General features: G+C 38.3%; 1 protein-coding gene across 4 annotated transcripts in view; it reads right to left on the reverse strand.

Annotated features, from left to right (window-relative positions):
• Nucleotides 1–18,390, reverse strand: part of mrpl11 (mitochondrial ribosomal protein L11) — a 50,481-nt gene extending 32,091 nt beyond the window's left edge. The window contains exons 1-2 of one of the 4 annotated variants that reach the window (XM_086158000.1): nt 18,309–18,390; nt 14,459–14,536 (exon numbers count right to left, since the gene is read on the reverse strand). The gene's annotated coding sequence lies outside the window, so the exon portion shown is untranslated. Of the gene's footprint in view, nt 1–14,458; nt 14,537–18,198 lie in introns of all 4 variants that reach the window. The other 3 variants (XM_086158002.1, XM_086158001.1, XM_086158003.1) reach the window with 3 other exon arrangements.
• Nucleotides 18,391–20,365: the final 1,975 nt, after the last annotated feature.

Raw genomic sequence — 20,365 nt, forward strand, 5'->3', positions numbered from 1 at the left:
TTAGATCAGCGGGAGCGAGTACCATCAAAATGTACGAGGCCTCATGCTGCTTTAGAGTAACAAACACAGAGAAACTGCTCGCAAAGAAGTGTTGTGATTCTATCAGGACTACTGATTATCTAGCCGCTATTAAAGTGCAACTACCATGAGGCACTATTTGTAAGAGCATTAAGGTGATCTGCATGCTGCTGAGTCCCAAATAAAAACAATTTAGTCTGAATTCACTCAATAGTTACAACGTAGCACAGAAAATCTTTCACTTCAGAGGTCAAAGTCATGCTTCTAAAATGACTTCTGCAGCAAATGTTCTTGTAGCAACAATGTACACTACTTCAGTCAAATTCTGTGGCCAGGAAGAAAACACAGTAATCATCTCCTACGAAATCTTGAATAGAACTGAACAGATTTCTTGAGTGTCGGTGCAGACCCCTATAGGAGCCAGTACAAAGATTCAGATGGATGAATCTGCTGTTATGTGCAATACTTGTAGCATAGTCTGTGACATTCAGCTCTTAATTGTAATGCCAGAAAGGCACGACAGATGCTACAATTATGTAGGAAATAAAAATTAGTCTGGCGTTGAATTCCAGCAATAGACTTAAATGGCTAAAATATGAAAGGCAATAGGCGTTATGATGTAATGGAGACTTAAACATTTAAATGATTAGAACATTACAGATTTCGGTCCAACAACAACTTGGGACACACAACTACATCGACATTAGCTATCACATATCTAAATCAGCTGTTTGGCGCTGGATTTTCAGACACTGATTTAACAACCGGCCGGTTGTAACTGAATATACAAACTAATCAGATCCTTCATGTCTGAAATATTAAGTTTTATCGTCATATACAGGAGAACATATTCATCTATGAGTGTCCTAAATCAGCTGACTGATATTCTGGGGGAAGTGAGAACACCATCTTGAGTTATCAGTGACTGAAAGACTGCATAATGCAAGCACCAGAACCACTTGAGTGGAAAAATGTGCTACAAAAACTCAAGTTTTACCGAATTTTGTGACTGTGACGGGGGGGGGGGGGGGGGAAGGAGTGCAGGCATCAAATGATGGCTTCAAGTCCAATTTGGGGTAAAGGGAATAACAGTTCTGAGAGAGGGGAAAGGACTGTGTCATGCTTTAATGCACCGCAACCTCAGCCTCTGTTCGAGTATGAATAATAAAACCATAGTTCCCTCTCTCACAAAATTAAATCACTCATCACAAGGCCATGCAGGGAACACTGAAGAAGAATTGACCTACATAAAGGCACCACAACTGCACTCACTGCATGTTTCACTCAGCTGAATTTACATTAGATTAGAAGAAAATAAAAAGGTGCACCAACACAAACCCGGATCATCGTTGTACAAAAAGCCTCAGTCAGAAACGGTTAAATGATTGGCAAAAAAAAAAAAAAAAATCCAATCAAAGCCCCCTTAATCTGAAAGGAATAGACACTATTTTCAACTGCTCTTTAGGCTGAATATGAAATTCCTAAACCATTTACTGGCTGCAGCATCATTGATAACAAGGGATACACAGAAAACCTATTTGTTTGGGTCTATGTTTGGTTATTGCGTAAAGGCACTTTGTTAAAACATGATAAATGACATGCCACAAAGCAAAGATTTAACTCACCACCTCAATAACGCAAAGTGAGCTCAGAGAGAGTGAAATCCTCAGCCAATGTTGGAAAATTCCCTAAATTGCTGTTTCATGCAACAAAGTTAAATGTCTTTGCCCTCAAAAACAAATCACTTAGGATTTGGTAGGAAATCATTGTTGCAGATTTGATTGATTCTTCCCTCAGCAACAAAATCCCAGAAACTATTTCTTGGCTTCTCCGTCAAGAAAATATTTTGACTTCCCTGTTGACTGTCAAATCACCAGGGTTGGAAACAGAGGACCTTTGAAAGAGGTAAACATGTCAATAAAACCCTGCACACAGGGGGGTGTGAGCTGGAGGAGGGGAAAAGCACCTCGAATATTGGCCGGTTTGCAAGGTACTCTTAAATCGGATATTTTAACATAACATTTTGTCACCTATTCATTGTAAACTAACAGAAACTGATGAATCTGCATAATCAGAAGTGACACCACTTCAATGACAAACTCAAGACAAATCAATTTCCTATTAAAAAGTGTGTTTAATTACACAAGCGAAGTGGAGCAATTTGCTGTTTGTTGTTCTGATAATCTGTTTAGTTCATCATCCATGGCTCCTATCATGTCATATCAAATGACATCAATCATGCGTACTCTCTTATTTACTTAAAAGTCCAGCATCTAGACATTGGTCCTCTTCAAAAATCTAGATAAAAACTATCTTTTTAGAGATCACTCTATTTTGAAAGTTGCACTCTCTCGGTACTACAAATACTATTGATGTTGTAAAAGTGCCAGATCATTATCTATTTTCCTGCAGTCTGATGAAAACAAATTTGAATACTAATTGATTTCTTGGGGATCAATTCTGGTTCCCTGACCTTTGTTACGCATGAACCCCCTTCCTATCCAAGAATTTGGTGAAGTGAAATATTTTGTTTTACAAACTCTTTGTTGCTATGTGATTAATAATAATCTGGTCAGAGGAAACAGCAGTGTTTATTATTTCTATAAAAAGCACATTCATGTGAGTACAGGGTTTCTCCACATATCTTACCCTCGACATGTTTTAGCACCTGGAAGGTGTCAAGGATTTCTTCCAGACGAGAGCTTTTGCTGCTTTCCCTCGCAAAGGTTTATGACCAGCATGGGTGGCGGTTCATTTTACCTCTTTGGTGCCAGAAAGTTAACACTGTGCAAAAGTACAAAGGAAATGTTGAAACTACTGTAAGCTCTAAACTTCAAGGCAATATTTATCATCCTGAGGGCAATTTGTTGCCAAGCCAGCAGTAAATAAATACATACAGTGCAAAAAAAAAAAAAAAAAAAAAAAAAAAAAAAAAAAAAAATCAATAGCCACCAAACCACACACGAGACAAGGAATCCCAAAAAAACGAGCCTTTCCACAAATCTGAAGTCAGTGGAATACAGGCCCCTTTATAAGTCTTCAATAAAGATGTTTTTAAGCTTGGATCTTTTGCATTATTATACAACTCATGAAGGATATTCCTGTTTACAGGATGGCCAAATTGCAAGGTCCTAGTTTGAACAATATGCCTACTAGGACTTCTTTTATATCTCAGTATTAAGTCAAATAGCAGTTTATTATGGAAGTGGTGCAATGACAATTTCTATTGGACAAAAGCACAGAAACTATTTAAACCTTTACAATAGGCTTTACAACTTGAGAATGTTTCGAGCATTCAGAGGAATGTTTTTCTACAGACAAAAATTTCAATAGAATCCAATCTAGAAATATTGAAAAATACATAAAATAACTAAAATCATATGTAATACTGCCATGTAACAAAGGCCATGCCGAAAACCTTCCTCGCCTAAGGGTAGATGGAGTTTTTGTTGGCTTGCTGGATGGCTGGTTAGCTGCAGCTGAAGCAAGGATGCATGAAGATGCTGGGAGAGCCAGTACTTCAGAAGCCTCAAACATGTCACGCACTGCTTTAGAAATCTGTAACTAGGGTTTTTGAGAATTGTGCTTTTCAGTAGCTAAATGTACTGAGAAATGAAGGCTGGATAGCCTGGCTGGCCCTGCGTGTTTATGATTGGGTTTGGCTTCTTCTCTACCGCCTGGGCATTTCTTTGATGTCGGTCTCCTTCTGTACGTATCACACTTAATGTCCATTTAAATCCTCCCTAAAGTTTAAATCTCTAACGCCATTCCTTCCTCAAGCAGCAATAAACAATTGTGGAACAGGGGTGCCAGAACAAGTTGACACTTTCTCACCCAAATACGATGTTAAATCTGTCCAATTCAATAAAAATCAGCACAAATATTACACTGCTTAAACTAAATCTTTCCCCCAAAAACATCCCACAATTACATCATACCAAACCAAAAAGACTTCTTTACAAAACATCATATCTGTATTAATAGCGGCAGGTTAAATGAATCTAAATATCAAAAAATGTACCTCTGACGTCACAGCTCAGCCACAATGAAGTAATTAATCTCTACTACTAAATATCAATCACATAAGAAAATTCTCAAATCTTTTTTTAAAAACTAGTAAAATTGGTGAAAAAAAATGAAAGGCAAAGACATGGATAACCCATTAAATGAATGAATATTATAATTAATACACCAAAATACTAAAAGAGAATACATGACAACTTGTGATGTGTTAGATCAATTGTTTTATGACCTCAGCAATAAAATAGCTGTTAATATTACAACAGCAAAAAGGCCAAATGTTGACAATAATTAATTAACCATTACAATTCTAGATATGTCATATCAGTCCAGTGAAAACCATTCAAACAGGATGAAAACCCATCAAATCTGGTATTAGAGTAGCAAAGAGTATTTGTGTAAGGTATTTAGAGGCCATTAGTCTTAAGCATGACTAATATAATAAAAGGCTTAGGCTTAAAAAAAAATTATGTAAAAAATTTGCACTCACTACATTGGGTGTCAAACTCAAAAAGACAGTGGGCCAAAATTTAAATATTGGTACAAGTCAAGGGCTGGAGTGGTTCAATGTTTGTTGAAAAACTTATTGAGATGAACTTTTGCATTTATTGCCCATGAAACTAACAAAGCTTTTAATACCTATTAAAACAACATTACATAGATTAAAAATCAGTTGCAACACTTTCCATTTGCTCAATCTGCAGCATTTCCGAGGTAATATCTAATGAAAATATTTTTCCACATTCAAAAAACAACTCCTTTTAAAGAAAAATCCAACATGCCTAGTGGTATCAAGAAAAAAGTACAAAAAGGAAACATATCACAGCTCAGTTTTCTGCTCTGATGTTTTCTAGTCTAAGGCAGAAACTTGAACCGGGAACTGACAATGCTTATACATAATACGTATATATATATATATTGCCAACGAACAACAACATCAGACATAAAATACAAGAAAAATCTGTTGTATGTATTTCTTATGGCTCTATAAGAAACACATTCTCATACCAGTGTGTCAACTGCCTGACAAATAGAGAAGCTTCCCTCGGCGTCACATACCGACGCATTAGGTGCCCCTTTTTCACAATTTTTCGACAAAGCTGTAGAAGCGTCTAATTTTGTTCCCAATTTTTCATCGTCACATACAGTATCAGCGCATTAGGCGCCCCATTCTCGCCGGAGGAACATAACCATATGCAAAATCCTAACTTTGCTTTTATTTTTGTTAGGTTTACAGAGAAATACAAGTGTTGATCTAGATATGACGCTCCAGGTCCAGCAATAAATGACGAGATAGGGGTTTCTGATGCGTCGGTATGTGACACGAAAGAAAGCCCTCAACATTCGGCAGGCGGTTGACGCATTAGGATGAGAATGGGCTGCCATACCCAGCTTTTCCTGAGAAATTTCCTGAGTAATTCCTCATGTATTTTCTCCCAGATTCTGCCTCTTTTGACCGCACATCGCAGGCGATCCATCTATTGTCAGTGCCACAACTTTATCCCAAGGCAGGCTCATTTCATTTACAGGTCTGCGTACTACATCAAAGTTATCCTCTCCCGTAGTGATGCCATGTATTGATCTTAACCCCAAAAGTCCCTCCTTAATGCACAGATCTGCATCCCCGTTTAAAAATAAACAGCTGCGCAGTATCAGAAGAGTCGCTGCTCTCTCCGCGAACAACTTTGGTCTTGAAACCCCCCGTTTTTAAAGTCCACCTTTCGTTTACCCATTTTTGGGGGAGAGGGGTAGCTGACAGTTGACAACAGGCGACTCACTGAGGCCAGATGAGCTGGTGCGTCTCGCACTCGCCAGCACTCGACTGAGGCGCCACATCACTTGTAGTGCATTGTGGGACTTGCATTATCAATGGTGCTTGCAACATATCGGTGGGCCAGCTCTAATAGTAATAAATATTATCCTGCGGACCAAAGATAATCCCACCTCGGCCCAGATGTGAGTTTGACATATGTGCTCTGCAAGATGTTGGGCCAAAGATTCAATAAGTGCAACTATTACATTCACACAGGGAGTATAAAATGTCTGATAGGAAGTGACCCTTAGATTGTAAAAATTAGGTTGTGAAGAATATCTAAATTGAAAAAAAAGATAAATGTAAAAAATTAACGTTGACAAGGTCAGCAGCCTGGGCAATGATCCCACGAATCAGACTGATGGTTCAGCCCTAATGGGAATGAATTCACCAAATAAGACCGGTTTCTTCGAGACTGGTTCTAAATAAGTTTCCATCTGTCTGTTTCTCGGTCTTCCACATGTGATGTAATGACACGCTATCTACAACTTTTTGTAATTTCCAGGCTCAATTAAGATTATTCCAGTAGATATAATAACAAAAGCTTCTGGCCAAAAGTCAAGATTTTACTTGTGTGATCCCATAATGTGAGATTCTATTTTTCTGTCCCAGGGACTTAATATTAAGATCTTCTTAAGCCAGACGAAAATATTCTTATTCTGGACTCATCACATCGTATTAAGAGTAAAACCAATTTCATTTTCTTTCTCCACATCTATAAACAGATAAAAACCTGTCAGGAACCATTTTCAAACAGCGACAATTAATCTTCTATGAAATGACAAGAAAAGAGGAACAATTCCCTCCTTATCTCCTCAACATACATTAAACCTGTTCTACAAACATTAATGTTCTTATTCAACTCTTAGTTTGGCATTCCATCTAGTGGTAGAATTCACTTTTACATTACAAATAAATAAAATTAGCTGCACAGTGAAGATATTTGTGACTTTCCAGATGGCTTCAGTTGCCACTGGATGTCCTTCCCGGAGAACGAATTTTAGATAAACCAGAAGAAATGCCCTGAAGACAGACAAAGTCCCTGGATACCCCCAAAGCCTAAAACAATGGAAATTAAGACAAAAATTACCTCTTTCTGCCATCTTTGCATGAAAGTTTGAACACCATTGAAGCCAGAATAAATGATGGGCGTCCTTGAATACAAACGATAACATATCCTCTGCTAACAGCACAGAAGGGACCATCACTGGCACTGGGGAACTCTGGGATGTCGAATCTGCTTAGACGGCTGAGTGTTATAAATCTGGAGCAACACATTAATTGGAATTGATGAACCTAATCCCAGAGCCAAAAAGAACAAATATACTGGTTCATGATTTGTCACAGAGCCACAGGAGTTTGGAATACGATGAAGAAATAAAGTAAGATATAAAGTTATAGCTAGGCCAGTCATATGCTATTGCTGTTCCACAGCATTAGTATTCATCCCATCAAACTCTGGCACTGGTACTATTGATCACTGAATGCCAAGTGCAAAAGGCCAGTCAAATAAAACAAAGAACTCATAAGACTATGAATGATCCCTAAAGACTTAAAAGAAGACGACCCGGATGACATGGCATGACCATTGTCCCTTTGAACTTTAATCGTATCGTTTACCCTTTCTCCCCTGATTATTTGGAAAAACAACCACCCTTCATTTCCTAATGTCTTACAAAAACCTTGTATAGTGTTCCAGACAGATATCAGATTTGCAGTCAGCGAAAGAAGAAATTTGTATCTTTTTAAACTTAAATCTCATTTATCTGATATTCAGATATTTATGCATTATTCATCTTATTCATCTCAGTTTGGTAAGTATCAAGCGACATACTGAATACTGATGATAAAGGTTGGTCGCATGTCATTAAGTCCCTTTCATACAGGACTGTGTGCGCCATCTCACAACTCATTTATTGTCTATGTGAGGCAGTGTGACAGTGAGAGCATTGGTGGTTCCATCATGCCACCGGAATCAAAGTTCCACAAGTTTGTCTTTCGTGACCCTTGAAGGGCAGGCTCTTTCTGTTGGGATAAATACAATAAGGCTAGTTAACTTGAAAAACTATACTGGAAAAGTCTGTCTAAAAAAACAACACAAAGAATTGAATTTATGCACATTAATGCTGGAAATGATCTGTGAAAACTGATGTAAGGCTGTCAGCTACAGTGATCAACATCATGTTTTTACATATGAAAGAATGATGGAAAGAAGTGTGACTCTGTGGCAGTTAATATAAAGCCCACCATGTTGGACTTGTTTTATGTTCCTCAGGGTGGCTAGCACAAAACTACACATGGTCAAAATACTGGCAGCTTATTAATGGCAGAAGCAAAAAGTAAAAACAGAGCAGTTCTCACTGAGCTTTTTACCATTTCACCCTCCTTTGTCAAGCTCGTGGGTAGAAAAATTGCAAGCAGAAATTTTAAGTAAAAAAAAATCTTATACTCATTTGATTGTGAATTAAAATGTTGCCTATCTATGGAAAAAAATCAGTAAAACATGACTGAGTCCCTAGATAGGATATGCTCAGAAACTATTCCTGTTCATGGACCTGCATTTTATTTCTCATACTGTAACCTGTTCTTTGAAGAACTGTACAATATCCCAGCTATCAGAGCTCAGACAGGAACAGGACACATCCGCTCCTGCCTGCACTAACAGATCATCCTGCAGCTAGGAGGAGAGTTTTGCCATGCTGCACTGGTCCCCAGTGTCCCCATCCATCAAATTGTCTTCCTTGCCAAAAGAGAGAAGCTGCCGGCAGAAGCAGAGTCTGTCTGTGCCTGCAGGACAGAACCTGTAGCTAATTGCCAACTTTTAAAAGGAGACACTACAGTGACACTGCTGGCGACCCAAGCTTGTAAGTACTGTTGTGCTCACCGGACAAGCAGAGGCTTCCACTTCGAACTGGCAGACTGTTAGACTTCTCCAAAAATCACTGTCTTTCAAAGGGGAGTTTGCAGACTGTTTGAACTCATCACAGAAGTTAAGCGCTCTACTTTGCAATGAGAAAGTCTCGGAAGACCGATGGGCTTCAATTATTAAAAACCTAACTTGAAGCAGCAAAACTTGCGAGAAGTGACATTTTATTGGAGTCTGGATGGCAGATCTGAGCTTTGAACTGCTGTAAACTGTTCTGTTAAAGTTACATTCAAATATTGAATAGCCAGTGGTGAATAAATCAAAACATTATAGATCTTACAGAAAACAATGCCAGTTTATTAGTGTCAGATGTCACCCTTTGGCGCTACAGGTACATTTACAGCAAACTTTTTGGCTCAGGGGCCGCATTGACTTTTAAAATTTGACAGACGGGCTGGGTCAGCACAAAATACAAAACGTATAAAAATAAATAAATAAATAACACATTTGTTAGCAGTACATATCAGACTCATCTAACATTTTCTGAACATTGTCTGATGTTTGCTTGCATTTCATGCACAAAACGTTTTTTCCCTTGTAGCTTCACATCCAGCTTATTCATGTATGTCCGCCACAGTAAAGGCTAAAGCACAAAGCCAATCGGTGTCATTCAGCTCAGGAAAATTCTCAACTAGCTCCAAAAATGAAATGATCTCCTGTTTGAGCTCTCAAATTCATTGATCCAATCATTCAAATCAAGTGTGGAGTCTGTGCCAATCTTTGACGGGCCGGATCGAAAAGACCAACGGGCCGGATGTGGCCCGCAGGCCGTAGTTTGCCCACCCCTGGCTTAGACCATGTTTAGAATAACAGTAGTTTTTCTAAATTGCATTAAACAATCTTATATATAATCTATATATGAGGAGAACACACTGTTGTTGTCTCACCAAGAACATACACCAAACAGGACATTCTCTCCTCAGCATCCTTTCCTGGCAGGTAATCCACAAAAACACCCCGCTGTCACTGGTGTGACAGGAGCAAATGCAATGTGACTCAACCATCCAACATGGAAGGTCAAACTGATGCCAACACAACAACGTACAAGATATTTTATTTATGACCACAACTTCCAGCTGCCTGTCCTCTGCTCATTAAAGGTGCTTCACATATCCAGTCAACGCTGGATTTTCGCCATGTTTTCCAAACTTATTAAAGCAAAGCACTAATGGTACAGCTCACTCAAAGTACTACTTCTAATCCATCCAAGAAAGAGCATTTCAGTGCTGAACAATAATTGTGTCACTGATTGCTGTCATTTCTAAACAGTGCGAAACATATCAATATATTTTTTAATTCTCCACAGCTTTGACAAATGCAGTTTTCTCAGACTAAATAACTATCATTCTAACCTTTTCACTTCAACTTGCAGTCTTTATTGTCACACCTACAATATTCCATTGCATTGAATAACCTGATTAAAACAGCAATTGTCTGATCCCCAAATGACTGCATTTGGCATCAATCCTGGATTCTGAGGTCAACAACCAGTTCTATCATTTTACACAGTCTTATCTCTGCAATAATTTAATTTAAGAGACATTTTTAGTGATCATATATCTGCTTTATAGAAAAATACACTGCTGCCCTCTGCGAGGACCTGTCCAAAGCCTGTGACACAATTTATCATCTTCCGCTCATGAAGAAAATGGATAGTAATCAGTTAGAGACAAAGCCTACGACTGGTTGTGAAGTCATTTGCTTGAGCTTCTCCGTGAGGGAAATGAGGAAAAGTCCAGCCTGAGAAGGTAGCAAATGATGTTATACCAGATAGATAATGAGCCCTCCTTCTTACTTTGACAATATAACCTCCACTTTTAATTTCTGTCAAAGTCATTTATATCCAGAATACATTCCAATTTACTGAATTTCTTACTGTGCTCAGTTAGCAATGAAAAAGCTGCAATGTTCATTCAGCTGCTGAGAAGTCCTGTTGAACATGAACTGAAGAGTTAAAATTTAATAATTAACACCCTGATGCCACTCATTGATGTCCACTACATATGATGTACATTTCAATGTCAATGTCTATATTTAGCTTGGTTTCTGGTATCTCTTGCAAAAAAAAAAAAAAAAACACCTTAAATAATCCTCTATGTCAAAACCACCTTTCGTTTGAGTAGTACAATGTTTTCCAAAGCACTTTTCCAGCCTGTTCTAGATTCAAGTGACGATATTTTCATACATTTAGCTGCCATTGTCCTAGAGCCCATAGAGATGGTCTCACATTCTCCTCTCAACTTCATTACTTGTTATAGGTATGTTATTCCGAATAAAGTGGGGTGGTCTTTTCTGGCAGAGTTGAAAGTAGCTCATCTTCAAGTCCAGAGATGCGAAGCTGCCACCTTAAATTTCAATGAACTAGACTTGAATCAGGGACCTCATCTAACATTTGCAAATGACTGGCTTACAGTTTAGGTTCCAATGGTTCATTCTAAAATTGGGAAAGTGGTCCAGTTTTGTCAGATGACAACACCCAAGTTGCTGTTTTTTGTGGACAGTTTTTTTAATCCTTTCCTTATTTATAGTATTAATCTTCTACTGATTTTTTTCCTCATATTTCATTTTTATGTTATGTTGTCATCAATAGAAATTAAGTTAACCTCCATGAGAATTCAATAAAGGTTGAATGAAGAAAGTCATTTTGGCTCTGCAGATTTATCGATGGGCTCTGGTCAAATTGAGTGCAACAGAGGCAGCTCTTCATTGTCTTCAAGAGGCTCCTCTACACATACAGAATGAAAAGCCACAAGCCCAGTGCCGCAGGCTCACAAAATGGCACAAATCCCACTCTTCTGTCAATCAGAATTCCTCAAAAGGACCTGCTGCTAGGACCAGTAGGTCACCCACCACCAGAACGAGGAGGAGGAGTTCACAAAGCTGCGACTGTGGCTTGATCTTTAGAAAGGGCTGTGGCATGTCATTAAGCAAGAAATAAAATTAATCAAACAAGGTGTACTTAACGTTGGAGGACAAATGAAAGCCATTCAGCAGCCTCACATGCTAACACATAGAAACTGTATCTAAGCATTTTCCTGTGCAAACCAGCTGAAAAGAGCAACATCTAACCACACCCTGCAACCATTATTTTGGTGCCTCCTTTTATTATTTCTGAAAGCTTTTGTCCTTTTAGCTCCACGTGAGCCAGAGAAACAAAAGCTTCAGCCACCCTGCAGGTAATACCATCTAATCCCCTATAATCTCAGGTAGGTATGAAAATAGATAACACCCAAGCCTATTTGCCATTCCAATCAGAAATATCGCTGTAATGCATTTTTCACATCCATTTTGACAAGAAACAACAGAATCGTGTACTTAATCACACACACCTTGTGGTGAAGTGGTCTTTTACTTAGCAATTATCAGCCACTGATCTCAATCTCGGGTCGTGGTTGAATATTGCAATAGACCTCAATCTTATAATAAAGGATAAAATATTTCCATGTGTGTTTGTGAGACTTTCAAAACTGACATACCACCATAAAAATGGGAAAATTATGGAGGGAAGCAGCTGTTTTGTGTTCATGCTTAGGAATGAAGAAATGATAAGAACAGCAGCAAAATCACGCCCATCACTACACCTTGGATTCAATGCAGGACCTCATGCGGGTCTTAGAGATGACACCCTGTCCAATCGCCACTCCAAGCATTATCTGTCTCTAGTCAAATCCCAGGGAGGCCCCTTTCTCTCTGGCTCCTTGAAATTACATTTCTTCCTCCCCGTCATGTTTGAATGACAAGACAGAACGAGTTACAACGGCTTGCAATTGAAATAAATATACGGAGCAACCAACAGCAACCATGAGCAGCATGCAGCACTGTTGGTGTTTGAGAAACTTTTTTCAAACAAAAGAAAACAGCATTCAGCAACTAATAAATTTCAGCTTTCATTACATGTTGTGAATACTGGTGTCCCTTTTTTTCCCCCAATCAATGAAACCAATGCAAATCAAAGCGGTGACTGGGATGTCAAGACAAATTGGAAGCAAAAGTAAAACTCTTTGTGTTTGATTCACAACGGGATGTATTAGGTTACAAATCTGTAAACAAGAATTCCTCTGGTGTTGAGGTAAAAACAAGAACACAAAAGCAAAAAGACATTTTCAAGTAATTAATTGGAGGTGATTTGGCTCATTGCTTCAATGGGCCTCTGGTGTGGATAGTGTCTTGTCTCAATATGCTGACATACGTGTGAAGAGTGGAAATAGAAGAACTTTGACGCAGTCACAGATATAAATGATTAAATCCTCAGGAGAAGCATCACAGTCAGCGCTCAGCACCATCTGGTTACACAAGGCCCTGACATTATAAATTTTGCTCCTCAGAGTTATAGCTGAGAAACTGCAGGCGAAGTGTGACTGGCTTCTGACAGTGAGTAAATTCTCTGAACTCTGGATTCATTTGCTTCTGTGAGTCTGGATTTCTACTGCAGCCGAAGCCCATATTCAGATTATTAGGAAAGCATCTTTGCATAGCTTGACTGGTGGCTGATTAATTTAGATGATGATCATAATATTGAAATCACAGAAAAAAAAAATGCCACTAGCCTCCCAATACATGGAGTTAAGATCAATAAGTGGGGGGTTGATTTTGAGGAAAAAAAGATGCACAGATTTACACGACTAAGGCTGCCATCACATGGAAACCAACAGACAGACAGCAGACAGACAGCCTCTGGACGGTATAGGAAATACAGTCTGGTGGAGCATCGGGTGGCAAAATAATACATTGCTATGAGAAGGTCATGAATAACCAATAGAAAATCAAATCATTTAGTGTATGAAGTTTCATGTAATTATTCTATTAAAAGACATAGGTCTAAATGTAGCTTTGTCTTGATATTCTACAGCAAATTTTTGCTCTCCTTTCAGCTTTTCCATTCAGGGGTCGCCACAGCGAATCACCGTCTCCATCTAACCGAATTCTCTATATACTCCTCTCTCACACCAACTACCTTCATATTCTCTCTCCCTACGTTCATAAATCTTCTCTTTGGTCTTCCTCAGGACATTCTGCCTGGAAGTTCCAATTCCAGTATCCATCCAGTATACATCTATCCTCCTCTTTATATGACCATCTCAGTCTGGCTTCTCTGACCTTCTCTCAAAAACACTTAACATTTGCTGTTCCTCTGATAGACTCATTCCTGATCCTATCCATCCTGGTCACTCCCAAAGAGAACCTTAACATCTTGATCTCTGCAACCTCTAGCTCCTGTCTTTTCGTCATTGTAACTGTTTCTAGGCCATATAGCATCGCTGGTCTCACCACTGTCTTGTAAACCTTTCCTTTCATTCTGGTTGATAGTCTGCTATCTCCACCCATTCCAACCAGCTTGCACCCGTCTCTTCACCCATTTTCCACACTCTCCGTTGCTCTGCACTGTTGACCCCAAGTATGTGAAATCCTCCAACTTCAATGCCTTCCTCACTTCACTTTTCCTAATCTGTGCAACTTTGTGGTCTACAATAGTCACCTCTTCTACCCTTGCCTTGCTTTCATTTTCCACACTCATTAGCTCTTCAAAGTACTCTTTCCATCTTCCCATCACTCTCCCAGCATCCATCTTTATCTCTCTGTTTCGCCAATCTATATAGATTATTCTCTCCCTTCTTACTGTCCAACCGAGCATACAAGTCATCGTATGCCCTTTGTTTTGACTTGGCTACCTCTATCCTTACCTTACGTTGTATCTCCCTGTACTCCTGTCAGTTCTCTTCAGTCCCTTCAGTGTTCCACTTCTTTGCTAACCACTTTCTCTGTATGAGATGAAATGAGAACAACTTTATTTATCCCGAAGGAAATTGTTGTGCCAGAGTTTCAAGTAAAAAACATAACAGTAATAGATAATAGTATAAAGGAGGAAGAATAAGAATACAATGAAATATGAATTGTCTTAACTGTTAACTGTAACTACAAAGATTGAAGATTCCCTGCGGCTGAGGGAAGAGGAATTAAAAAGTCTGATAGCCTCAAATATACTCTAATATATACTCTAATATATATAAATAAATATATATATATACATATATATATATATACTCCTGCACTTCCTCATTCCATTACCAAGTCTCCTTATCTACTTTCCTTCCAGATGATACACCAAGTACTCTCCTACCTTTCTCCCTGATAACACTACCTGCAGTTGTACAGTCATCTGGAACCTCTCCCTGACCACTCAGAGCTTTTCTCAACTCCTCCCTGAAAACCATACAATGCTCCTCCCTTTTCAGCTTCCACCACTTTGTCCTCTGCTCTGCATTGGTCCTCATCCTACAAACCACCATCTTATACTGTCTGGCTGCACTCTCACCTACAAGTACTTTGCAGTCACTGATGGCTTTCAGGCTACCTCGTCTATACAAGACGATTTAAGTTACCCTATGTTCCTGTCTTTTCTGAAAAAAAGTGTTCACTACAGCCATTGCCATTGATATTCTACTGCAAATATAAAATTAATTATTCAAGTCCTTTAAAAAGAGAAGGTAATTTATCCATTCTAACCAAGAATAACCGCACATGGTGCCTGCCTTGCATGACACTGGGTTGTAAATCCTGGCAGACTTCTGGCGGGACAACAATTTTAACTGCGGATGGTGTGTGCCAAAAAGTGTTGACAATGTTCTTTGCTGGCCTCACCTATTCCTCCTGATCGTCCTCACAAACAATATTCAGTTTGTCATCAAATGTCTGTCCAAGTCTATGTGAGTACAGCATAAAGCCATCAATCAATTGAACTAGAACTATTAAGTAATTTTGTGCTCATGCTTTTTCAAAGGGAATATCTGACAAAAATAAGAGACTCCAACCAATTCCAGTCTATGACCTCAGGGCAAATGAATATAAGATGAACCTGCAATCCACTGTTCAAATATTTCCGAAAAACAGGATAAGCTTGAAATGGTCAGGCAAAATTCTCCAGACCATTACCACTTGATGTGTAATATGCACTAAGAAAAACTATATTTTCACAGTCTGGCTTTTTGCAGTATCTTATCTGTGATCGTCAATTGTGAAATAAGACAGAAAGTTCTTATACTAAAGTTAAAGTTTGAATGAATCATGTATAAGCACTTTCACATTATTCCCTCAAGGCAGAGTTTGGAGATTGGAGATTGTGTTGAATAACACCTGACAAATGTCATAATGAAATCACTTGACTAAGCTGGATTAAATAATGAAGTAAGAGAATAAATTAGAACAAATATTTTCTTGTATTTTGTGATTTAACATATGATTTGATTTGATAAAAATATGAGTTGCACTTTTCCCAGAAAATCATAATATAGTACATTATGTAATAGCCAACTCAGTGAATGCATTGACTCATAAAGAAGATTTTAATAATTCAATTAAATTTGTCTTTCCCACTATTACAGTGTACTGTCACAGATATCTTGGAAAAGCACTTATTTATGTCTTGCAGCACTGACTACCCAAAGGATGGAATGGACAGGACTGCCCAGAAAGCATGTAAAAATGGTTAGCATTCATCAAACTGCATCCCACAAATTTCTTAATACCCCTGCAATATGTAATGACTTAGTGCAAAATGCTGAGAGATGTTATTCATACTAACTTAAAGCTATTGTTTACTAAATGTGGCAGATTACAACACAATGCGGTATATTTGTTTTTTAGAGTTATTTCATAAGGTGGGGCTATCTAGGGGGTACCTTATTTTGAGGGTTCTTATAGGGATGAAAAAAACAATCAAAAAAACATCAATAATCATTTAAATGGTGCCAGATATAAAGTGTTTATAACCTAAAATGAAAATAAACTTCTCCCCAGTAATTTTCCACCAATTTATGCATCAAATAGTTGGCATATAGTGCCTATGTTCAAAGGGCTCCATTCTTCAACAATAACTTTTAAAGAGTGCATTTAACATATTAATAAAACCCAACCACAAAACTGAGTAAGACTTTACTTTGGTGAGCAAACCGTGTGGAAACCATTTACACAAGGTATTCAAAGAGCTGATTTTGAATGTTTATGGCCTGTTAAATCCATCAATTATTTTTGAATTATTCAATAAAAATATACACCAAATTATATGTATGCAATAGGGCTATGTTAGTCCCATACTTGGCAATGATATGGGCAAATAATACATTATTCTGATCCTACCACTATATAATATATTGATCGATTCATGAACTGTAGCAGTATATAAAGCAAAAGAGCTCAATCAGATCTTTATATTAATAAAAATAGCAGTAAAGTTCATCAGTATGTCCAAATCTCTATACAAACAATATTTGAACAATAGGCTGTCAGAAGCTCAAATCATCTTATCTGGGCCCCCGTTTGTACTAAAATGAAGTATTCAAATCTGGCAAACATACAAGGTATCACTATGCAAATTTAACGGATATAAGAACTCATTCATTCCTCAGTCAATTCAGTTAGGTAGGTTCCCCATCTCATTGCTGTATAAATAGTACAACAGCGAGATGGGAAACAAATGCAAACAAACGGTGCACAACTCAATTCGGGTCTATGAATACTAAACAAAAAATTGTAATGGATAGGAATACTTGGGGTCTACAAGGGATTGAACTAATATTCAGTATTTAGTAGATCATGACCAACAGCCTAAACTGACGATAAAACTGGCTTGTGGGTTCTCATTTGACAGTAACATTTGACAAAAGCTAAACAATGTTCAAGGCAATGACAAACCTGATGTCTGTACGAGAAAAGTTTGAAAACTCTAAAAATGAAATCAAACCTAATTTTACCAGTATGATATCAATTGCACAAATTAATTTGTGTTTCTTGGGAAAGAAATTAAAAAGTGAAGCAGAATATACCCCCCCTCTCATTGGTTGTTCGGTGGGCCAATGACTGCTAAGGTTATTAGCATTTCATTCTTTCTAAGCCAATAACTTTTTTAGTCATTGTGACACACTTATACTGGCTTTTAGTCTCCAAACATTCGACGCATTGCGTGTGTGTGTGTTCGCAAACTTTAAAGAAGTTTAGTGTGGAACTACAAAAAAAAAGAATAGATTGCCATCACTTTAGGGCTTGCAACAAACTGAGGTGTTTTATTTAGGATGGTAAGAGGATTATTTACGAGAGGGATGAGGAAAAACTATGAGTCTGAGCTAATCCGACCTTTTCTTCCACAATTAGGCTTACTTTTTGTCGTTGTTTTTTTAACTTGCACAGCTGTGACCCTCTATAAACACGCACAATGGGATGAAATCATGTTCTCTACATGAACAAATAAATTATTGATGAAATGAACGAATGATGAAAACAGAAAAAGATTTAGTTTCAAAACGCTTCGTGCTTAACCTTAACGTCTGTCCAAACATAACCCTGTAATTTGGCGACAGATTTCATTTTTAATTTCAGATCAAAAACATGACATGAAACAAACGGCTCTCATTGAGCATCGGCAACTTACACCTTCAAAGAACATCCTTGAGACACACACAACGCGAGATCTTCACATAAAAACTACGGCAAAGCTTGAAAACCCCAACAGAGATTAAATAAAACCAAACGCAATCGTACCTGTCACTTGTTTAACACCTTCACGCCGTTTGCCGTATCCTTCAGGGCGCAGACATCTTGACACACTCGACACAGCAAACTGTTGGCGGTAATCGCAACATTGCCGCCCACTGGTGTGGAAGAGAAACTGCAGGACGTGAGTTTAACACCGTCCTTCCATCCATCCATCGTCTGCCGTTTATCCTGCACTCGGGGCCGCGGGGGATGCCGGAGCCTATCTCAGCTGTCATTGAGCGAAGTGGACTGGACTGATCGCTGGTCAATCGCAGGGTTACATTTACTAACAGAAAATCATTCATCACTCGATTTTCCAATGATGTTTTCTGCGTGTTTTTTGGACTGTGGGAGGAAACCCACGCAGACATGGGGAGAACATGCAACACTTCACACTCCTTTGTCAAACCAGGGCTAGAGCATTGAGCATTGCAACACCGTTCTGCCCTGAGCTTAACACGACAGAGGTTTATGTGCAGTTTTCTTCTTTTCCTTTCGGGTTTTCCCTTCAATGGTCGCCACAGCGGATCAACCTCCTCCATCCAACCCCATTCTCTGTATCCCCCTCTCTCACACCAACTAACTCTATATCCTTTCTCACTACATCCATAAATCTTCTCTTTGGTCTTCCTCTAGACCTCTACCAATATATCCACTGTCCCACCTCTGTACACGACCTGACCATCTCAGTCTGGCTTCTCTAAATTTCTCTCCAAAACATTTAACATGTGCTGTTCCTCTGATGGACTCATTCCTGATCCTATCCATCCTGGTCACTCCAAAAGAGAACCTCAACATCTTCATCTCTGCAACCTCTATTTCTGCCTCCTGTCTTTTCGTCATTGTCACTCTTTCTAGACCATATGGCATCGCTGGTCTCAAGCATATAACCTTATTTCAACTTTAATTTCTGTCTTCTTTTCCTAGAACTATTACACCATCCACTTTAGACTGAATTAACTTGACATTTCAGCTATTTCGATAGGCTATCAGGACATTATATCAGATAATGTGTTGATGTGGTCTATCGCGCTACTTCCAGCATCAGAGTTGTCATGGAAATAAATTTACAGATAGGAAATAAATTTACAGATAGAAATATGTCTCTCCGCCATCCCCATCCCAATACTAACCATGTTGTCATACCAGATGCATGACTCCTTCAAATTTTGGGAACATTTTCAGCACTTTTTGCTGTTTGTCAGCTCAATACTGTTATTTCATTAGAATATTCAGAGGAAAGAGTGGGTTAACATTCACAGACTTTACATAGGAGAAGCAATGTGTGACTCCAACCTGAGATACAGGCTGCCTGTAAGTCAACTGTCAACTACAATATTGACTCAGTTAAGCCAAACCCTGAGGCAGATCCTGCTTTATCAGGTGATTTTGTTTTACAAAACAGATGTCATGCCGTTTTGGAGACACTTGAAACTAGCAAACGAAAATATAGCGAAAGTTTCATTAAGAAAGTTGTCGTTTTTGGTTTTTGAATTCCTTATTTCTTCCAACTTTGTCAACACAAATGGATTACAATACCATATTTAAATACATTTTTTATACCCTTACACAAATTGAGAAAACTGTTATCAAAAGATGTAGGTTTAAAGACTCAACTAATTCCTGACTATCCTAACTAAATTCCTTACTATCAATTCAGCAGAAAAGCCGAGTGCAACTGAATGCTCTCAGGTGATTTATCTGGTCTGCTTCTATTAATAAATCATTTCTCTCAGTCTGACTTGTATTTCATGTAACATTGAAACAGTTTTTGATTGTCTATTTGAATAATGTGATCAGTTTGGGAGGTATTTAAACAATACTGCTGCTGCCATGTAAATATATGGGCAATAACAGTGAATCCTGAAATTCACAGTACACACATTTTCTTTTCACCATATATTTAACTGCAGGCTAAAAATGTACTATCACTTCTCATGTTTGTTCATCACTTTCATTTTATTGTTTTGTGAGGTTTAAATTAATAATTTCTATTATTTTAATAATATCTGATTAAAATGAATTCAAAAGAGATGAATGGATACATGGTCAAAATCCAGAAA

This window comes from Fistularia commersonii, chromosome 13 (genome assembly GCF_037954325.1).
Source record: "Fistularia commersonii isolate RoL2024-O1a breed Wild chromosome 13, RoL_Fcom_v1.0, whole genome shotgun sequence".
NCBI lineage: Eukaryota > Metazoa > Chordata > Actinopteri > Syngnathiformes > Fistulariidae > Fistularia > Fistularia commersonii.